The sequence below is a fragment of the Spermophilus citellus genome (assembly GCF_964194105.1).
Source record: "Spermophilus citellus genome assembly, chromosome: 7".
Taxonomy (NCBI): Eukaryota; Metazoa; Chordata; class Mammalia; order Rodentia; family Sciuridae; genus Spermophilus; species Spermophilus citellus.
Genome location: NC_138188.1, coordinates 35784634 through 35802444, shown reverse-complemented (window position 1 = coordinate 35802444; position 17811 = coordinate 35784634). Strand labels below are relative to the sequence as shown.

The 17811-nt window shown below is 51.6% G+C and overlaps 1 protein-coding gene across 2 annotated transcripts in view; it reads right to left on the bottom strand.

Annotated features, from left to right (window-relative positions):
• The window catches only part of MRAS (muscle RAS oncogene homolog), a 52768-nt gene extending 35510 nt beyond the window's left edge, over nt 1-17258 (bottom strand). The window contains exon 1 of one of the 2 annotated variants that reach the window (XM_081302094.1): nt 17099-17258. The gene's annotated coding sequence lies outside the window, so the exon portion shown is untranslated. The other variant, XM_081302095.1, reaches the window with a different exon arrangement.
• Between the last annotated feature and the right edge of the window lie 553 nt (nt 17259-17811).

Below are 17811 nucleotides of genomic sequence, written 5' to 3'. Positions count from 1 at the left end.
GCTAACCTCTCCAGCCACACTGGTGCCACAGCCCTTCATACTCTCCTCTCACCCCCAACCAGCTTTGTGTCCTCCCAGGGTTCCCTGTGGTCACAGAGCACACTCCACATATACCCAGGCACCTGGGAGGGCACACACTCCTTCTTGGGTCAGGCCCAAGCCCAGAGTCACCTCCCAAGGGAGACACCACCCTGCACTTTGAGCCCTGTGGTTCCTGGCAGAGGCCACCATCACACTTTGGATCCTGTACATGTTCCTATGCACACAAGGACAGGGGCTGCATCTTGCTCCTCTCTGTCCCCAGCACCTGGCACAGCACTGGCATAGGGCGGGCATGTGCTGGACACTGGTATTTCTGAACAACAGCCAGATGATCTACCATCCAGAGCTGGCCCTTACCATGCAGAGGGCTAAGGGGCAACTCTCAGCCAGGGAGTAGGATTGACTCTAAGAGGTCAGGCCAATGCCATAGATAGGACCCTTCTGGAACAAGTACAAGCTCAAAAAAAAAAAAAAAAAAAAAAAAAAAAAGCATTGCTAGAGCAGGAGAATGAGTCCAGAGAACACCCAATTCACAAAGGCTCTAGGCTGAATCCTCTCCTGATAGGCATGTCTTTCCACCCAGAAAAACCCTCTGACCAAATGATGTTTTTGTAAATAGGAAGTATGGCCAAGATGGCAAGAGGCAGGCATCCCTCTCCTACAGAATAAGTTGATCTCACGTGGCACAGAGAATTTTTAAAAAGCCACTAATAGGCTATGACTGAAGTCACTGCGGGATAAAAAGTCGGTCAGTGGTTAAGAAGCAAAGTGCTTACATTCGCAATTTCCCTCTCTTTTCCAGTCCTCTCAGCGAGAAGGCACCTTGGAGATCATTCTAGAATGTTGGCTCTTCACTTGTGGGGACCACGGATGGGCCCTTCTGAGGTAGGAAAGTGGTATATAAGATAGACTTGGGTTCTTCTCAAAGTTTCCCCACTAATTTGCTGTGCCGGGTACTCTCCTACTGACCTTGGGCAAGTTCCTTTCATGGCCTCAGAATCTTTCTTATAAAGAGGGTTTGGTTAGAGAATCACACTTTGCAGAATCGCTCTGAGCATGAAATAGAAAATGTATGGAATATGCTCAGCTCAGAGAAGGTGCCCAGTATTTCCTTTCTTGCTTTTTTCCCTTTGATCTCAGAAGACAGGCAGCATTCCCCGCCCTTCTCTCTGGCTCATGGTTCTTCTCCTCTGAGGCTCCATGATTGTCACCCTCCTCCTCTTCCTCCTCCTCCACCCCCCACCCCACCTCCTCCTCCATTAGAAGCCACACTGGCATCTCAGCTCTCAGTGCCAGATTAAATAGGCCTCTGTGGGCACGTCACCCATCATCTAGAGCATTGTTTCCATGGGAAATGGCTCTGAGGTTCCAGGCAGCCCCCTCCACGCAGAAACCAACTTTTGGAACAGCAGCCACTTGGCAATGGAGGCGGCTGAGCTGGTTCCCGTGGCAACCAACTACTCCCAGGGCCCCACCCAGTCTACAGGCTGCACCAGCAACCTGAACCATTGCTCATACTGGAAACTTCTTCCTAAAAGGCAACATCGCTTCCTCAACAATTTTAATAACATGTACATGAAAACCTCAGGCATCTTTAAACTGACAAGCTGTTTTTTATATTTATTTTATTTTATTTGTTCTGGGGCTCTTTAACACTGAGCTACATCAGCCCTTTTTTATTTTTTTATTATCAGGAAAGGTCTCATGAGTTGCTTAGGGCCTCATTAAGTTGCCGAGGTTGGCTTTGAACATGTGACCCTCCTGCCCCAGCCTCCTGAGATGCTGGGGTTCACCACAGCACCCAGGAGTTGCCTGTTTTTTCACTTTCTTTACCCATAATCGGCATCATCTTGCGTGATCTAGAGTTGTTTCTCAATTAGGGGAGTCACCTCTCCAAGCAGGTGGTAAGCTCTGTGAGGACAAGACTCACGTCTTCTTGTCCCTTGACTCTCATGACCCTGAGTAGGGTTCACACTAAGGAAGGTTCTGTGTCTATGCATAGACAGACCACCTGACCCTGCCCCAATGCAGCCTTCCACCACCCAGCTCTCCCTCATGCCTGCCAAAGGGCAGGACAATGATGTCCATCCTTCTGAAAGGGGCTGGTGCATACCCCTAGGAAGTGGATGGCTGGGTGGCCTGGTGACCCCAACATGAGCTCTTCGTGAAGCAATTTTCAAATTGTGGCGGGTACGTCTGGAACCTCCTGGGAACAGTCATGTGCAAAGTCCCAGGGACTCTCAGTGTGGCAGCCTGGGGGTCTGTCACAGCCTTCTCTCTGTAGCCAGGCAGCCTGTGTTCTACTCACGGCTCTGGCATGGGCTCCCTGTATGGTCTGGGACAAGGCTTTTAACTATGTGGAGCCTTAGTGTCCTCCTGTATAAAACAGAGTCCCAAGAATGTGCAAGGCCCCAGTGACAATAACTCAGAGGGTCACTCAGCAAGGACATATTTGCACTGATAGGCAAATTCGTTGAAGCAGGCCAGGGGAGAGCCACAATGTCCTTGGCCTTATAACCCTCCCTGCCCCCCACCCCAGGGACCATATGACTCTAATATCACAACTATTCCTCTCCCTTCTGACCTGGCAGGTTCTGGTGATTTAGTCCACTTCCCGGCCCCACCCATCACCACCTATACCACTCGTACACTATGGCAGGATCTAACACAGAAACATGTATAAATACCTAGGACATCAGTGGGCCCCAGAAATCCCCCAAGATAGCAGTGCCCACTAGCTAGAACTCCTCTCCAAATCTGTTTCTTCCCAAGTTCCCAGGTTCTAGGGCTTCTACAGAGCTTGTTTCCCACTGTGTCTGTTGCTCCAGGTGAGCTGTACATGTGGAAAAAAAAATGGCTTTATCTACAGAGGCCATTGAAGGGCGCATGGGCTGCCTGGCCACATCCCAGGCCTAGCTGCAAAGCAGCATCATACAGCCCTGACCAGAGCCAGTGGTGCCCTGGAGGAGTTGCACAGCAACCAACAACTGCCACTGTGTAGTGGACCTCTGCTGTGGACGTTCAGACACCAACGATCATGCTTCGCACTGCCATGCCACACGGTCTCCAAGTCTTCTGTCAATTAATCATCGATTTGTTTGCATCATCCCACAGCTATGCTTTAACTGTCAGGGTGAGTCAGGACCCTGTAGGGCATCCTGCATCCTGCGGCTGCTTCCCTGGCCCTGACTACAGGACCACAGATTGCTAGAGGTTCGGGAAGTGGACAACCCACAGCTTCTCCCAAACATGCTGCTGATTTCACTGTTTGGTAATCATTGCTCTTTTGCCTATTTCGATACTAATTATTTTAAAGATTGCCCCCTTAACCTCATTAGCTGAGCTGCAAGTTTTCTAGATATATAAGGCAGAGAGAGTGAGTTCACATGGAGCTAAATCAGTCCTGGGAAGCTAATCTCATCTTTATGATGTCTGGGTGTGCCCAGCTCTAGGGGATGAGGACACATTGGGGGGAGTAACCCAACCCATGTGGAGGAAATGGTTGTGCATTCCAGGAGCTGCCCCTCCCTTCTGCACAATTCCCAGAAATGGGCAGCTTCCCCAGAGTCACTGACCTGCGGGTTGTGCATAAATGGCGTTTGACCCTCCAGGGGCCCAGGCCACTTGGCATCCCTTAATGTCTTGCCCTCTGCAAGACTTTGCCCCAGCCCTTTTGTTTCATATCTTGGCTGATTCCAGCCCGACCCTGTCATTAGACCACCCAACTCCTCCAGGAAGCCCCCTGTGCTTTCGACTCACTTTGTTCTTAAGACAACCACCCAGCCAGCCAGGTATGTTATCTCCTGCTGCAAAAGACCTTAAACATGGCCTCTAGATGGCAAGTGTGGGGCATGGGTACAGCCCCTCCCCATCCCCAGAGCCATGGCAGACATCACCCTGGATTCCAGGCCTCTTCCACCAGAGATCATGGTAAAACAGCCAGGAGACCTGCGTCTGGTGCTGCTGGAAGACACTTCATTAACTCCCCTCAGCCCTATCAGGTAGGGGCTTGGATTAGCCCCACCTCACAGCTGAAGAAACTGGAACACAGAGAAGTGAAATACCTTTTCTAAGGTTGCCCAGCTAGAAAGTGGCAGCAACAGGATCTGAAACCACCCGGTGTGGTTCCAGAGCTACAGCCAGCCTGTTAATGCTAGGTGACCTCCCACGGCTGGCAGGGTGGTGGACACCTGTGTGTGGAGCCAGGCCAGGGTAGAGGTGGCAGGTCCAGGAGTGCCATAGAGAGGTCAGCAGTGAGCCAGGGAGCTGGCATCAGAGTGAAGGAGGCAACCAAGGACAGGTCAGGAACTAGAGGGCACCCAGGGCAGACACTCGTCTCTGTGAACAGACACCCTGCCACCCCAGATCCTGACTGGGACAAGGTCTGCTGCACAGGACACAGGTCTGATACTGCTTCGGCCCCCTGCAATGAGGATCAGAACGGAAGCTGTGGGCACCAGGCTGCTCCGAGAACTCATTTTCTAGCACCTCCATGGGGGACCCTCCCACTGTGCTGGTCCCTACTGCAGCCCATCCCCTGGTGGTCCACACATGAGCTGTTCCCTGCCCAGCTGTAGGCTGGTCCCTCACCTGGAGCCTGAGCTGTGGGATGAGACAGCCTGGAATCTCAGGCAGGTTGCTTACCTTCTTACAAGTGGGGCAGCAGCAGCATTTGTCTCATGGTTTGATGAAAGGGGACATTTATTTGCTTGATCCAACATCAGCATCCTTCAAAATCCATCCCAAGTCTCTCCTGCAGGAAGCCCTGCTGCTCCAAAGCCCTCCCTGAATTTCTGGAGCTCCCTTCAGACTGTCCTACAGGGAACAGCTCAACATAACCCAGCATCTCTCTCCCTGGAAGGCTCTCCTGCCAACTGTGACCTGGCTTCAGCTCTCAATCTGCCCTGGAAGGCAGCTCCCATGTCCCAGCCTGGTGCTGATCTCTACAGCAACACCCTAGGACAGCAAGTCCCCAGGTGCTTGTTGACTGAATGACAGATGAGAATTAAGTTTTGCAGAGACAGGATCCACGCCTTCTTTTATATGTCCCCAAGTACCCAGGGGATGCTTCCTTGATTCAGAGTACAGGAAAGATACCAAACTGCTAGTGAACCCAACATTAAACCAACTGTCTCCAAAAATCCAAAAGTGTTCTGCACCGGGAAACCTAGCCCTCTCTATGCCCTGCGGCTTGTGGGGTATATTCTTAAAAAAGAGAAAAAGGCCGACAGGTTACAGGACATAGGATGGGCCTGGTTTTACCTGATCCAAAGGAACGAACCAGGAGAGGTAGAGGAATCAATGGAAGCCACCCTCCTCTCCAGACACATACCCATTCACCCTGTGGACCGACACCCCAGTCAGTGCCCCAGAGCACCTGCTGTGTGCTGGATCCTAGAATAGGGGATACCAGGATGAAGGAGTCTGAGCCCAGCTCAGCCCTTGGGGGGGCCCACAGTGTAAAGAGGAGGCAGAGAGAGGTGACAGACAGAGGGCTAAGTAATGTGGGAGCCCAAGAGTGGGGGGCATCTCGCCTGGTGTGGGGGTATTGAGGAAGCCCTCATAGTAGAGATAATGCCAGAATGCAGTCTTGGAGGCCAAATAGGTATTAGCCAGGTAAACAATAGGACAAGTGTGTCCACAAGAGGAAGAGAAGCCTCAAAATATGAATCAGGGCGGTTAAAAACCAAGAAGGCGCTGGGTACTGCAACTGAGTGTGGGGTATGGACGTGTGGACAGCAGAGGTGATGGGGGGGGTTGGCAGGTGGCAGGGGAGGAGGTCACTGTTGGCTTCCCGAAAACTCAGGATCTTCCTCTTTGCATCCCTACACTAAGCACAGCCTCTAGTTCCACCCCTGCCCCCAACGGTGTCCCTGTGACTCACGGAGGATAGGGAGGGATCTCAATCTAGGGGTGAGAAAGGGTCTCCTGTCTTGTGGAGCGTGGGATCTGTGAGGGCAGGCTGCCCTCGGGCTCATGGTTTTATTGGGTGGCAGCTGAGGCAAGAGAGGGGTAAGTGGCTTTATTTTTAAATCTCAGTCCCTGGAGGCCTATTAATATTTTCCTAGTGTTGGGTCAGCTGCACCTGCAGCTAAGGAGAACCTCTGCAGCCTTCCACAGGAATCTGCTTGTGACCGAGAAGGTCATGCTAGCAGTCACCGTACAGGGACAGCTGGCTCCACACACCCTGGGCTTGCCCACTCTGAGGACCCTGCACTCCTGCAGCCAGAGGGCTGAGGTCCTGCCTCTCCCTGTTTTGACCCCTCTGGCACGACCCCATCTTGGGCTGCTCAGGTTCAACCCTGCACAACCCCGCTTCACGGGCATCTTCCCATCCACTTTTCTGCCCTGACTCTCTCTTCCTTTCTCAGTTTACTTCAGCCCTTTACTTAAAATTCAAGGTCAGAGTTCAGCAACTCTGAGGCTCACCCACTCAGTGGCTGGTGTCTGCCCTTGGCCTGGACCCCCTCCACCAGCACAGTCCCCCACCACTCCAGCACTGTTGCTTCTCATGGGTGCTCCTGGAAAGCTCGCCCAAGGGTGCCTGAAGCTCCTCCCACCCTCTGTGCAGTCTCTGCTCCTGCTGATTCCCAGCTGTGTCTCCAAGGATGGCACTCAGTGACCAGGCTCCAGACCCTGATAGGGCACGGGCATCTGTAGGCACAGTCCACCAGTGAGTGCTCTCTGCCGACACTGCCTAGAAAACCACCCATCATAGGGAGCTGCCTCAGTTTCCCCAGGATGTTTTGAACTGAGCCCCAGAAGTCTTGCTTCCTCTGGGCCTTCTGCTACCTCCTGGAGTCTCCTTCCACAGGTGCCAGGTGACAGCCATGACTCCCCTTGACAACTCACCTACACCTTGCCAAGAAGACACTGTTAGCCCCCAGAACCCTGAAGGACAGAGAATTCTGAGGTTTGTCCAAGGCCATGAGTATACATCATCTGGCTGGCCTCAGAGCCATTCACCTCTTCTTAGAAAGTGCCCCTTTCCACTTCCCCTCACATCCAGGAGCTGGGGATGCTTCATCAGCTAGACTGGGACAGGAGGCTGAGGGCTGGACCTTGTCCTCTCTGTCTCTGGGCCCCCTGAGGGTCCTACACAGTTAACCACAGCAACCACAGACTATCTGCAACAGAGCTACCAGTTTAAATTTTTTTAAAAGTGTCCATAAATTTGAGTTATGTGTAGACCAGATTTTAAAATACCAACCATCAATTTAAAAGTTTTACACATTGTACAAAGCAAACAAATCATCCCCATGCCTCATGGTGGCCCCAGCCCAGGTCACTAGCTGCCACCTTGGCCTTTTTTGAGCGGCACATATCCAGTGGGGTGGCTGTTCCCAGGCAGAAGACCTACTCTCACTGCCTTGGCCTGGCCTGGCTTTGGCTGCAAAGAGGCTGAGATGAAAGGAAGTGGAAGTGACCCTGAGGAGCAGCAGCAGGGGTTATTCAGGCCGGAGGAAAATTTCCAGAGGAGTGTTCTCCAGGGGGAGGGCACAGCCTGCGCAGGAGTGTGTCAGACCCAGGGCGGTGGAGGGTCCAAAGGCACTCCAAAAAGGAATCATTGCTGGGATTGGCTCTCATCATTCATATTCAAAATACTAAACACCATTAACGGAGAACCTGAACTTTTTTTTTCTGCTTATCAAAAGAAACCGTCCAGGCTTTTCCCTGAGGTGGGGTGAGGTGATCCAATCTCCATTTTTTAAAGAGTAACCCGACTGCAGAGAGCCGGACTGGGGCCAAATAAAAGAGAAACTTCCTGAGAACGAGTCGGGCATGGCAATGAGCAGGCCGGGGAGGTGTGGGATTTTCCTCTGCGAAGGCCTAGAGAGCAGGACAGGAGAAGGAACGGCTGCCCGGTGCTCAGGGTCCAGCCAGGACTGGAGGCAGGGCCCTCCGGACCCAGGATTCTAAGCCCGCTTAGCTGGAAAGGCAGGAGGCCACCTTCCACACCTAGGCCCTCCAAGCTCTAAAGGGCTGCTGTGTTTCTTTGCCCTCCAAACCCGGCTGGCCAGGCCTGGCAGTGATAGCGTGGAAGGAGCACAGAGCTGACAGGCTGCTCCATTCCCAAAGGCAGGGCTCACCCAGACATCTGTACCAGCTGCGGAGGCCAGGCACCCACCCCCTGCTCTCTACATGCAGCGCTTTCATTAAAAGTCACGGCTAAAAATTGTCTGCCCCTCTGCTAGCTGCATAATCTCAGGCCAATTAAACACCTGTCTGCAAAACTACTGTTGGTGGGTGGTAGCAGCAACCAGTGGGATGAGGATTCAGGCTGAGTCCTGTGACCCAGATTGATATTTATAATGCCTGTTTCCTAAGCCCGGACTGCATGCTAAGCACCTTACATACACTTCCCTGATCCCCACTGCATCTCAGACTCGGAGAGATTACTCTTATGTTCTCCATAAGCACCTAGTTGTTTGCCTTGACAGTACTCTGCATGCTGGTACTTAATGCTTAGTTGTTTATGATGTAATGTGTCTTAGTAGGTTGTCAGTACCTAGCACGAGCCAGGCACAGAGGTGCTCAACAAATATTTGTTGATCTACATCATCTCTAATCCTGACAGCAACTCTGCAAAATGTTCTAAGAGGAAAGCATGAAAAAAATTAACATCTGAGTTTGAAGGCCCAATTTAAGAATCTGATCTGGGGGCTGGGGATGTGGCTCAAGCGGTAGCGCGCTCGCCTGGCATGCGTGCGACCTGGGTTCGATCCTCAGCACCACATACAAAGATGTTGTGTCTGCTGAAAACTAAAGAAAAAATTTTATTTTAAATATTTATTTTATTTAAAAAAATTATTCTCTCTCTCTCTAAAAAAAAAGAATCTGATCTGACTGGTAATAATTACTACAATCATTCTATAGTTTTTGATTCTTACTGTAATTCTAGGATGCATAATCCTTGTTTTAGACAAACTCTTTAATGACCCTTTCCAGATTTAAGAAAAGAAAAGAAAAAAAAAAAAGGTAAAAAGTTCATAGCCTCATCCAGTGCTGAGGGCAGATAGATGTCATCATTCCTCTGCAATCAAAAGTCATGGAAATTTGGAGTTTTCAGAAGGTCTGGGGCTAAGCGTCCAGGAAACTTGGTCCCTGGAAAATGGCAGGAAAGTAAGTTTGAGGAGACAGCCAGCCAGGGAGAAATTTTCGGGGCTTGACCAAACAAAGGGAAGATTTCTGACACTGGATTTTAACTTCTGCCCTGTTCTGAGCCACAGCACACCCTCTTTCTTTTAAGCCCTTGGAGAAAGTCTGTGATATACAACAGGGTGGAGAATCAAACAGGGATTTCACTGATACTTGGGCAATTTTCAAACAAAAATACATGATACCCTTGGAGAAGTTCTCCAATGAGAGAATCCTTTGGGAAGATTAGGAAATATTGGGGAGTGTGTCTCCCCATTTCTATACATGTAGAAACATAACCTGACTAGAGAAGAAAGGGACACAGAGGACAGTGGTGACATTCCCCTCTCTGGGTATGGAGGTAGGGGACTCCCTCAAGATGATTCATATAAACAGGGAGTGGAGCAGAAACTGTAGTGGGGGGGTCCCCCCAGGAAGGGAGGATGGAGAGTGCCTAGGGCACCCCAACTCTGTGGCCTACCTGGGAGGTCCCAGGCCCCTGCCTGGATATTAAGCTCTGCCACAGACTCTGCTTGGGGCAAAGGCTACCCCATCCTCTTCTTCCCCACGCAGATGGATCTCAGCCCTCCTGGATCTCAGCCCTTCATCCATCTTTCCTATTCGCCCACACCAACCCTAAATAGAAAAGTCCCTGTGAAATGCTCTATTAGAATGGCTATTTTGTTGACATGCCAAGTGACCAGCTCCTGCTGCCCCTTTCCATCCCTCCAGCCATCCCCAGTTGGAGTCCAGAAATAAAACAAAGGCTTTGTTTCTTTATTTTGATTTCCTCCATAAAATCTCAAACATGCAGGAAACACCCACCCAGCCCCAGAGAAGTGGACTCAGGCTGCTGTCCACTGAGGTTGGGTGGGGCTGGGGGGTCAGTGAGTGGAGGTGGACATGAAAGCTGAGGCTGCTGGCCTTGGATACTGAGGGCAGGGCCTTGGAGAGCCTGACTCCCTGGAGGGGAGAGGGGCCCAGGTGAGGAGGGCTGGCCCTTCAGCTCTGCCAGGAATCTCAACCTGAGGAATGCCCAAGAGCAGGGAAGGCTGAGGAGACATCTCCCATGAGGTTTTTTCATATATGTGCCCCCTGAGGCTTTGGGACAGCATTTCCACCCTTCTTCCCTCATCTCCGGTTACAATAAAGCAGGCATTGAAAGAAGAACATGAGAGAGGCTATTTTGGGCTTCTGGGCCTGACTCGTGAGGGAATGGTGCTGGCTGAGAAAGATGCGTTTGCCTCTATCTGCTCCTCAGGGTCTCTGTTTCCAGTGAAAACATGAAGAGGTGAATTGTGGGTTATCTCAAAAGAGGGAATTTTCCAGTAAGTATGTTGAAACTCTAAGAGCTAACAAGGGATTAAAAAAAATACTAAATGGAATTAAAGTTAATCTTGCTTTTGAAATGAATATGCTTTGAGGAGGCAAGAACCCGTCCCCAACCCCTCCCCCAAATGACCAGCTCCTGCAGGGGTGAGTGGCCCTCCCAAACTCCACCACACTTCTAGCAATCTCCACACAGGTCCATGTGCCTGTCAGTACTTAGCTGGAATCCTGGGGACAGACTAACACACAGTACTTACAGCAGGTTCTCTGTAAACCCAAACTTTCCTTAGAAAAATGGGCCTGTAAGGACGACACGCATGAATATCTCTGTATAATTAAGTAGGACCTGGTTTTAACATGGCTTTAACTGCTTTCATCGATGACACTTCTATAGTGGGACGTGCCCCAGCAGAGAGGGTCCTTCTGAGGTTTCGCCTTCCACCCATGCTGACTTTGGCAGTATCTCCATCAGAGGGAAAAGGACTCCGAGGTGTGATTCCTTGCTGACACCTCATCCTCCCCACTTAATAAAAAGGACTTGGGGGCCACCTTGGGTCTCCAACGTGTATTCAGAAACTAGCTCAATTCTTGGCCCCCCATTGTGACTTGCTGGAAAAGGATTCTGATTGGTGAGGAAGGCCTTTCCAGAAAAGTCCAGATCTTCACTGCGCAGCTTTAAAAAGCAGAGCTCTGCTCGCTGTTCTAACTCCAGCTCAAGCTGTGTGCAAATGGGATCATACCAGCCTCCGGAGTGTACCCATGGTGGGGAGGAGAAGGCTGAGAGCAGCTGGGGGAGAAGACGTGGCCTGTTCTCACAGGGAGCCAACTATGCCACCTCACTCCCACTTTGCAGAGAGGAGGACCCAGTACTGGGCACCTGGGGTCTGTTCCTAAGGGAGATCTGGAAAAGGTCACCCTGGGGATTTGAAAGTGCCCTGTGGACTTAGTCCCCTTCCTCTAAAGTAGTTCTATACTTTACAATACAAAAAGTATTTTGTTAAAGATTGTCTGAGACAGGCTGCTGAACAAGTCATTGTCAGTCATAAAAATATAATTGTGTCTTCTCTGTCTTTCCCAAGTACACTTGCCACCTTCCCTCTAAATTACAGCTCAATTGGGGCAGCTGTGACTAAACTGTGCTCTGCAACCCACAACAGCCAAGGCAGGTGTTTGTGACAGTGGATGAGCATCTTTGAAGAAGGTCAAAGCCACAAATGCATATTCATCTCATTCCTCTGTGTGATCAGAGGTAACAAAAGGAGCATCTATGAACATCCTTCATGGAGGCCCAGCTGGCATTTCCAGTGGATTAGCTGGCCACCTGAAGTCAAGAGAGAGCCAGGACATGGAAACTCAGGATGAGGCTCCCAAACCCTACCACAGGCTCAGGATGGGCCCAAACCAGTCAGGAAAATTGATGAGGGATCTGTTCTAAGTCCTGCCCTACCTTGTGAACAGTCAAGTGCAGACAAGATGGTCACAGCTGCTCATTCTGGGTAATAGGTGCATGATGTTTCTTTTTTTACTTTTCAAAATAAAAAAAAAAAAAAAAGGCTGGGTACAGTGACGCTTGCCTGTCTGAGGCAGGAGGATAGTAGGTTTGAAACCAGCCAGGGCAATTTAATGAGACCCTGACTCAAAAAAAAGGATTGGGGATGTAGCAGCTTAGTGGTAGAGTGCCCCTGGATTCAATCCCCCTACCAGAAAAAAAATTAAAATAAAGTACACAAGTGATTTAGGGGTTCACAGTTGAATATAGGGTTAGTGAGAGTTGGGGGAGATGACTGCCAGCTCTCTCTGCCTTGTCCAGGGCTACACCCTCCATGACCTCTGCTGCCTCACTTTATGCACAGCCCCCTCTCCTCAGGGGCCCTTGGCTGATGGTACCAGTGATTATGTATAGTCAGACCCTCAGTGCCATCAGAGAAAGGACTGTGCCTCCAGTCCTGGGGACAACAGGCGTAGTAGAAGGGGCATGTGCTTTAGAACATAACCCAGTCAGACTCCTTTCTGCCTCAGTTTCTCTCAGGTGACAAACTGTGGGGCCCTACCTAACTCCCTGAGCCTCAGTATCCAAATCTGTAAAAGGCTGACTGTTGTGAGGCTTAGAGCTGGTGAGTAGGAAGAGTACAGCACAGGGAAGGCCCACAAGTCTTTGTTGAAGGAAAAACATATGGATGTCTGGAGGGAAGGGAGGGAAGGAGAGAGGGAGGAAGAGAAGCAGTGATACAAAGAAGCTGTCTTCAAACCATGCCATTGGAGAAGCTGAGAAAGTAAAACTGCTCATGGTGGAGAAAAGCAAGACTGTGGAAGGTTTGTATGGAACAGGTTAAGGGGAGAAAGGAAACGGACTGATTTGAAGGGCAGCAGGAGCCTCATCTCTAGAAGGGTCCACTCACAGACAAAGCCCCATCCCTGATAGCTGTCGACAATTCCCTAGTTTTGGCTCAGAGGGTCACTTTCCCATTCTGGCCTTATTTGTCTACTACTATTATTAATCCCTACCTTAAAATCACTATACTTAAAAAAAGCATGCTTTCAACTTATAATATTCAGCCTTAATGTGAGTAAAATATTCATTTGAAAACGGGTTTGATGTGATGCTTTTTTATAATGCATGTAAACAAGTATGTAACCATTAGGATGGAAGAGGCTGTCTGTGTCCCACAGAACCATCTCCCCCTCACGATGAGAAATGTGCTCTGCTGGGTATGAATCTAGACTAAACATGCTCTGGGGCCCTGTCGGGCGCAGGGTTCTGTTATCTGAGGTTGCCTGAACACTGATAATGCTCGGCATCCTCAGGTCCTTTCTGATCTCTCAGCATATTTCATCTGTGTATTGCATCTAATCCCCATGACAACCCTGAGGGCCAGGCAGAGAAGTCACAGATGGAGCCTGGGCCCATGCAGCACAGCGCAGGCCCCACCCAAGCCCTGTAGATAGTCACAGAGGACCAGGAGTGGAGCGCAGAGCTCCGACTCTCCATCCCACCCCCTGGGCTCCACTATTTCACGTGGCACAGCCGAATCCATCCTCGTCTTGGCACTGCCCACGATCTCACTAGTGGAACAACTTGTATTAAAATTGTGATGCTTCATCCATGGAAAAGCCTGCTGCCCGGCTCTCTAGACAGAGAATATGCCCTTCTGAGCCCCAGAATGTCAACTCAGCAACTGGTGATGACCCACATTGTCATTTGGCCATCTGGCCATCAGCAGGCCCCATCTCGTGAAGCTGCCAAGAATAGGAAAGGACATTAATATTAGGGACATTAAGAAGCTACATTCACATGGCCGCTTCATGACTCCCACAAGAGCAATGGCTGCAGAGAGCAGCCTGGGAACACACTGGCTGCATAAGGCCCCGTGGTGGGGCCAGGCCAAGGAGGGCTGGGGGCCCTCTGGGAATAGATCAAACCAACCTCATCACAGGTGGCAGGAATACTCCCTGGAGAACAAGAGATGGGCACCATGGATTACAGGGCAGGTGCCCAGGAGCACAACCCAGCCTTCCCTCATCCCCCACCACATCAGTGAGGCCTTCTGAAGTCAGACTGCGGAGCTCACTGACTTTACCGTAGGCTGGGCAACAGTAAAGTCACTACTTTCTGTACCTCTGACACCACCTTTGCCCTCCCAGTCTGCCCTGGATGGCATGCTGGCCTGGCTGGTTTATTAAGCGGGTCTTCAGTAAACACTATTGAAGCAGCATGGTTTAGATGAGGCGTGGGCAACATGGATGAAGGGCTCATTTTCAGAGTTCCATGAATCCCCTGAATTATCCACCCAATTTTGTACATCAAACAAATTTTTTTTTCTGAACCTCTCATTAGCATCTTAAAAAGGCAGTGATTCTAAAACTGTAACTCTGAATTCTAGACCCTCAGATTTCATGGCTACCTGTACCGTGCAAGAACTTGCCAGAAGTACACAGTGACCTCACAAGAGCTGAGAGCATGTTTGGGTGATCGAGGTCTGTTTAATCTACTGCTGTTTTCGTTCTGCTACTTGCAGCCAAAAGCATCCCCACTGATTCAGGATACAAAGCCCGGAGGCAGTGTCAAAGATGATGAGGGCAAGACCTCACAGAGTTTACCAAAAGAATTCCTCTCCAAGCTTAATTCTCTGCTCAGTCCCCAGACAATGAGTACCTGCCAGATGCCCCAGGTCACAGGGAACTCACCCAGATCCTTCGGATTTTCCCATGTCCAGACAAAGGTAACTGACTACCTCATAGCTGGTTCATACCTGCTCAGGCCTGGCAGGTCCTGAGCCTCTGGAACTCATGCATGCCCTCTGGACACTTGAGAACATTCCAGCTCTGCACAAGAACCTGTTCCCACTTGGTTCACATGAGTATGGCTTATACAAACTACAGAGTGCTCCCGAGCAGATATGTCTGCTATCACTTTCAGGGAGGCACATTCTGTTTAGGGCATTTCATTGGTAGAACAAATTATAATGATTAAGCCAGGTTAAAAAAAAAAAAAAAACACAGACTGGAGGTCATATTTCCCTGAGAACTCACTAGACACAGAAGCCTGATCAATATGTGATTCTGACTGATGTTAGGACCAGAAACCCCAGAAGCTCAATTTATCACAGCCAGCAGTCCCTCCTGTTCCAGATGACCACTGGAGCTCAGAAACCAACCCCAGGGGTAGCTGACTTGTCCCTTAATAAGAAAGTGTAAAATACCTGTGACTCAAGTCAATACTAAAATAAAAGTTACACCTGTCACAAAAATGTCTTATATATAGCTGAAAACATGAGAATTGGAAAATAGAATCTGCTTTATGCAGGAACAAAGGTAACTACCCTGAAAAGCAGTAAGCTGCCTCCCCAGGGGGCCCTTGACCACCTCCCCTCTGCATTAGGAAATGACAAGGTCGCATCAGGGGGAAGGGGGTAGTTTCCACCAGCGCACTGGGCTTACTCAACACCCTCCCCCTCCCTCTCCCCCTCCCCCAAAGAGGTTGGCAGACCTTGAAGCCCCCAGAGCACCAAAGCCCATGCCTCCCACCCTTGGCAGAGAAAGGCCAAACTACCCCATAAACCACAGAGATGTTAACTGGCTGCTGGTCAGTGTGAACAGACCCACGGGTGAAAACCATGGCCTGAAACATTTTCAGCCCCAGTCAGCAGGGACATGCGATTTACAGGAAATTGGGGAGGTTTATAAAATGTTAGCAGCTCAAGTTTCTTCCCCGTGAAAAGAAGCAGAAGAAACTCTAAGATCTGTCTCTGTGAAAGTGCTTTGTTCACGGCTGAGCCCTGACACGTGTCAGTTATTAATAATACACACAACCACTACCTCACACTTGAACCCACCAGTGTGAGTCTGCAGAGAATGCTGAATTCTAAATGCATAACATAGGCTGCACCAAGAGCATCTGAGCCCCTCACAGCCAGAATTTCACAACAGGGGCCAGAACACACACATGGCCAAAAGCATGGGCTTAGATATGATCTTGGGCAAGTTGTTGATTCTTTGGAGGCCCAATTTCACCATTTGCTTACAAGGATAATCATAAAATCTTTCTGGAGGTGCACTGGCAAATGATGAGCAAGTCCACCTCAAGTGCTTCATCCTTGTTAGTCCTGCGGTTATTACGGGGGTCTTTCCAGGCTTTTAGGTCTGCTCTGCTTACTCCTGCAGCTAGGTAAACCTCTGGAGGCTAGAATTGCAAGCCTCATCAGTCACCCTCTCTGGACTAGTCCAGGAGAGAGCATGAGTCCTAGAGGAGCAAGAACCACTTGACCCAAGGAGGTTTCACACCAGCAGGGGCCCGTGAAGCTCTGATCAAACCCCAGGGTGAAGAGGTCTTTGTTCCCTTCTCCAGACTACACTTCAGCAGGGGCCATTGTGCATCTAGGATTAGGATCTAACTGGGTGTCCAGGGCTCCCCGCTACTGCCAGGCATCACCTCCTCCAGGAGGCCTTCCCTGATCTCCCATATTGGAGTGGGCTCCCACACCCCTGGGCTTCCCAGAGCCCAACACAAACCACTCTGGGGTGTCACTCTTTCTGGAGGGGGAGGAACTGGCACCATGCCTGACACACCGTGGGGACCCTGCTGCATCAGTTCTATGCATGAGCCCAGGCCTCAGTTGTGACCAGAGCCCCACCTCCCCAAATCCAGGCACAGTTAAGAGTTGTTTGTACATCAGGCTGCTTTTTTATAATTCAGATGAATCTGACAACTCTCCGGGAGGATCCCTGGCCCCCGTTAAGGCCATTTTAAAGGAGGAAAGAGCCCACCCACCCCCCGCTCCGACCTGGTCCCGCCGCCCACCTCCCCTCCGAGGAACCCCAGGGTAATTACCGTGGAAGGGTCCCCGAGCCGCGAGCAGGCCCTCCCCTCTGGGGTCTTGGTGGCGGACCGATCTCTCAATCGCACACCGTTACGCGGCAGCCCGCGACGGGGACCAAAGGCCACGCACAGCCAGTCCCAGGACGCAGCCCGCGCGTGGAGAGCTCTGCGGAGTCGGGGGGCGGCCACACCTCCCGCCCCGGAACAAAGCGCCCGCCCGGCCTGGGGGCGGCGCGCCGGGCCCCCTCCCCTTCCCGGCTGCCGGCCACTCACCGCGCGCTCCGGCCACGCTCGCCTCTGGGCCGCAGGCCGCCTCCTCCACGATCGTGCCCGGGAGGAGGCAGCGCCGCGCCCGCCGGGCCCCGCGGCAGCTGGACTGACGGCTCCCCGCCAGCCAGCCCGCCGGCCGCCCCGGCCGTCCCCGCCCCGGCGCCTCCTTAAAGCGACCGCGCAGCCCTCGCGCGCCCGGAGCGCCTGGCGCGCCGCGCATTCCTTATATTGCAACAGCGCCTGCTAAAAATAGAGCGCCACCGCGGGCGCCGGGGGAGCCCGGCCACCGAGCCGAGTCCCTGCCGCCCCCGCGAGCACCCCGGCCCCCGCAGACGCACGCCGAGATAGGGTCCGGCCCATCCGCGCGGAGTCCCCAGGGCCCAGCAGGGTGCGCAGGCCAGGCACCCGCCGGGCCCCAAACCGCTGCCTCCCCCACTTACCCAGAGCCCACCCGCAGCGCGGGGCAGCTGGCTTGGAGGTGGACGCCGAATGGGAATTCGCCCCGGTCGCTTTAAAAGCATCGGCGCTCCAACCTTTAAATCTCCGGGCCAACTTCTGCCCCAGTCCTGGGCAGCTCCCGGCCACCACCTTAATTAACCGCGTCCCCTTCAAATCCCGAGCCGTCTTCTTCCTAGGTCCTGCAACCCTAGTCGTTTCTCTGAGGCCCTCTGGGTGTTGAGATCCAGAGCCCAAAGTTCATGCGGATAATGGCGAGA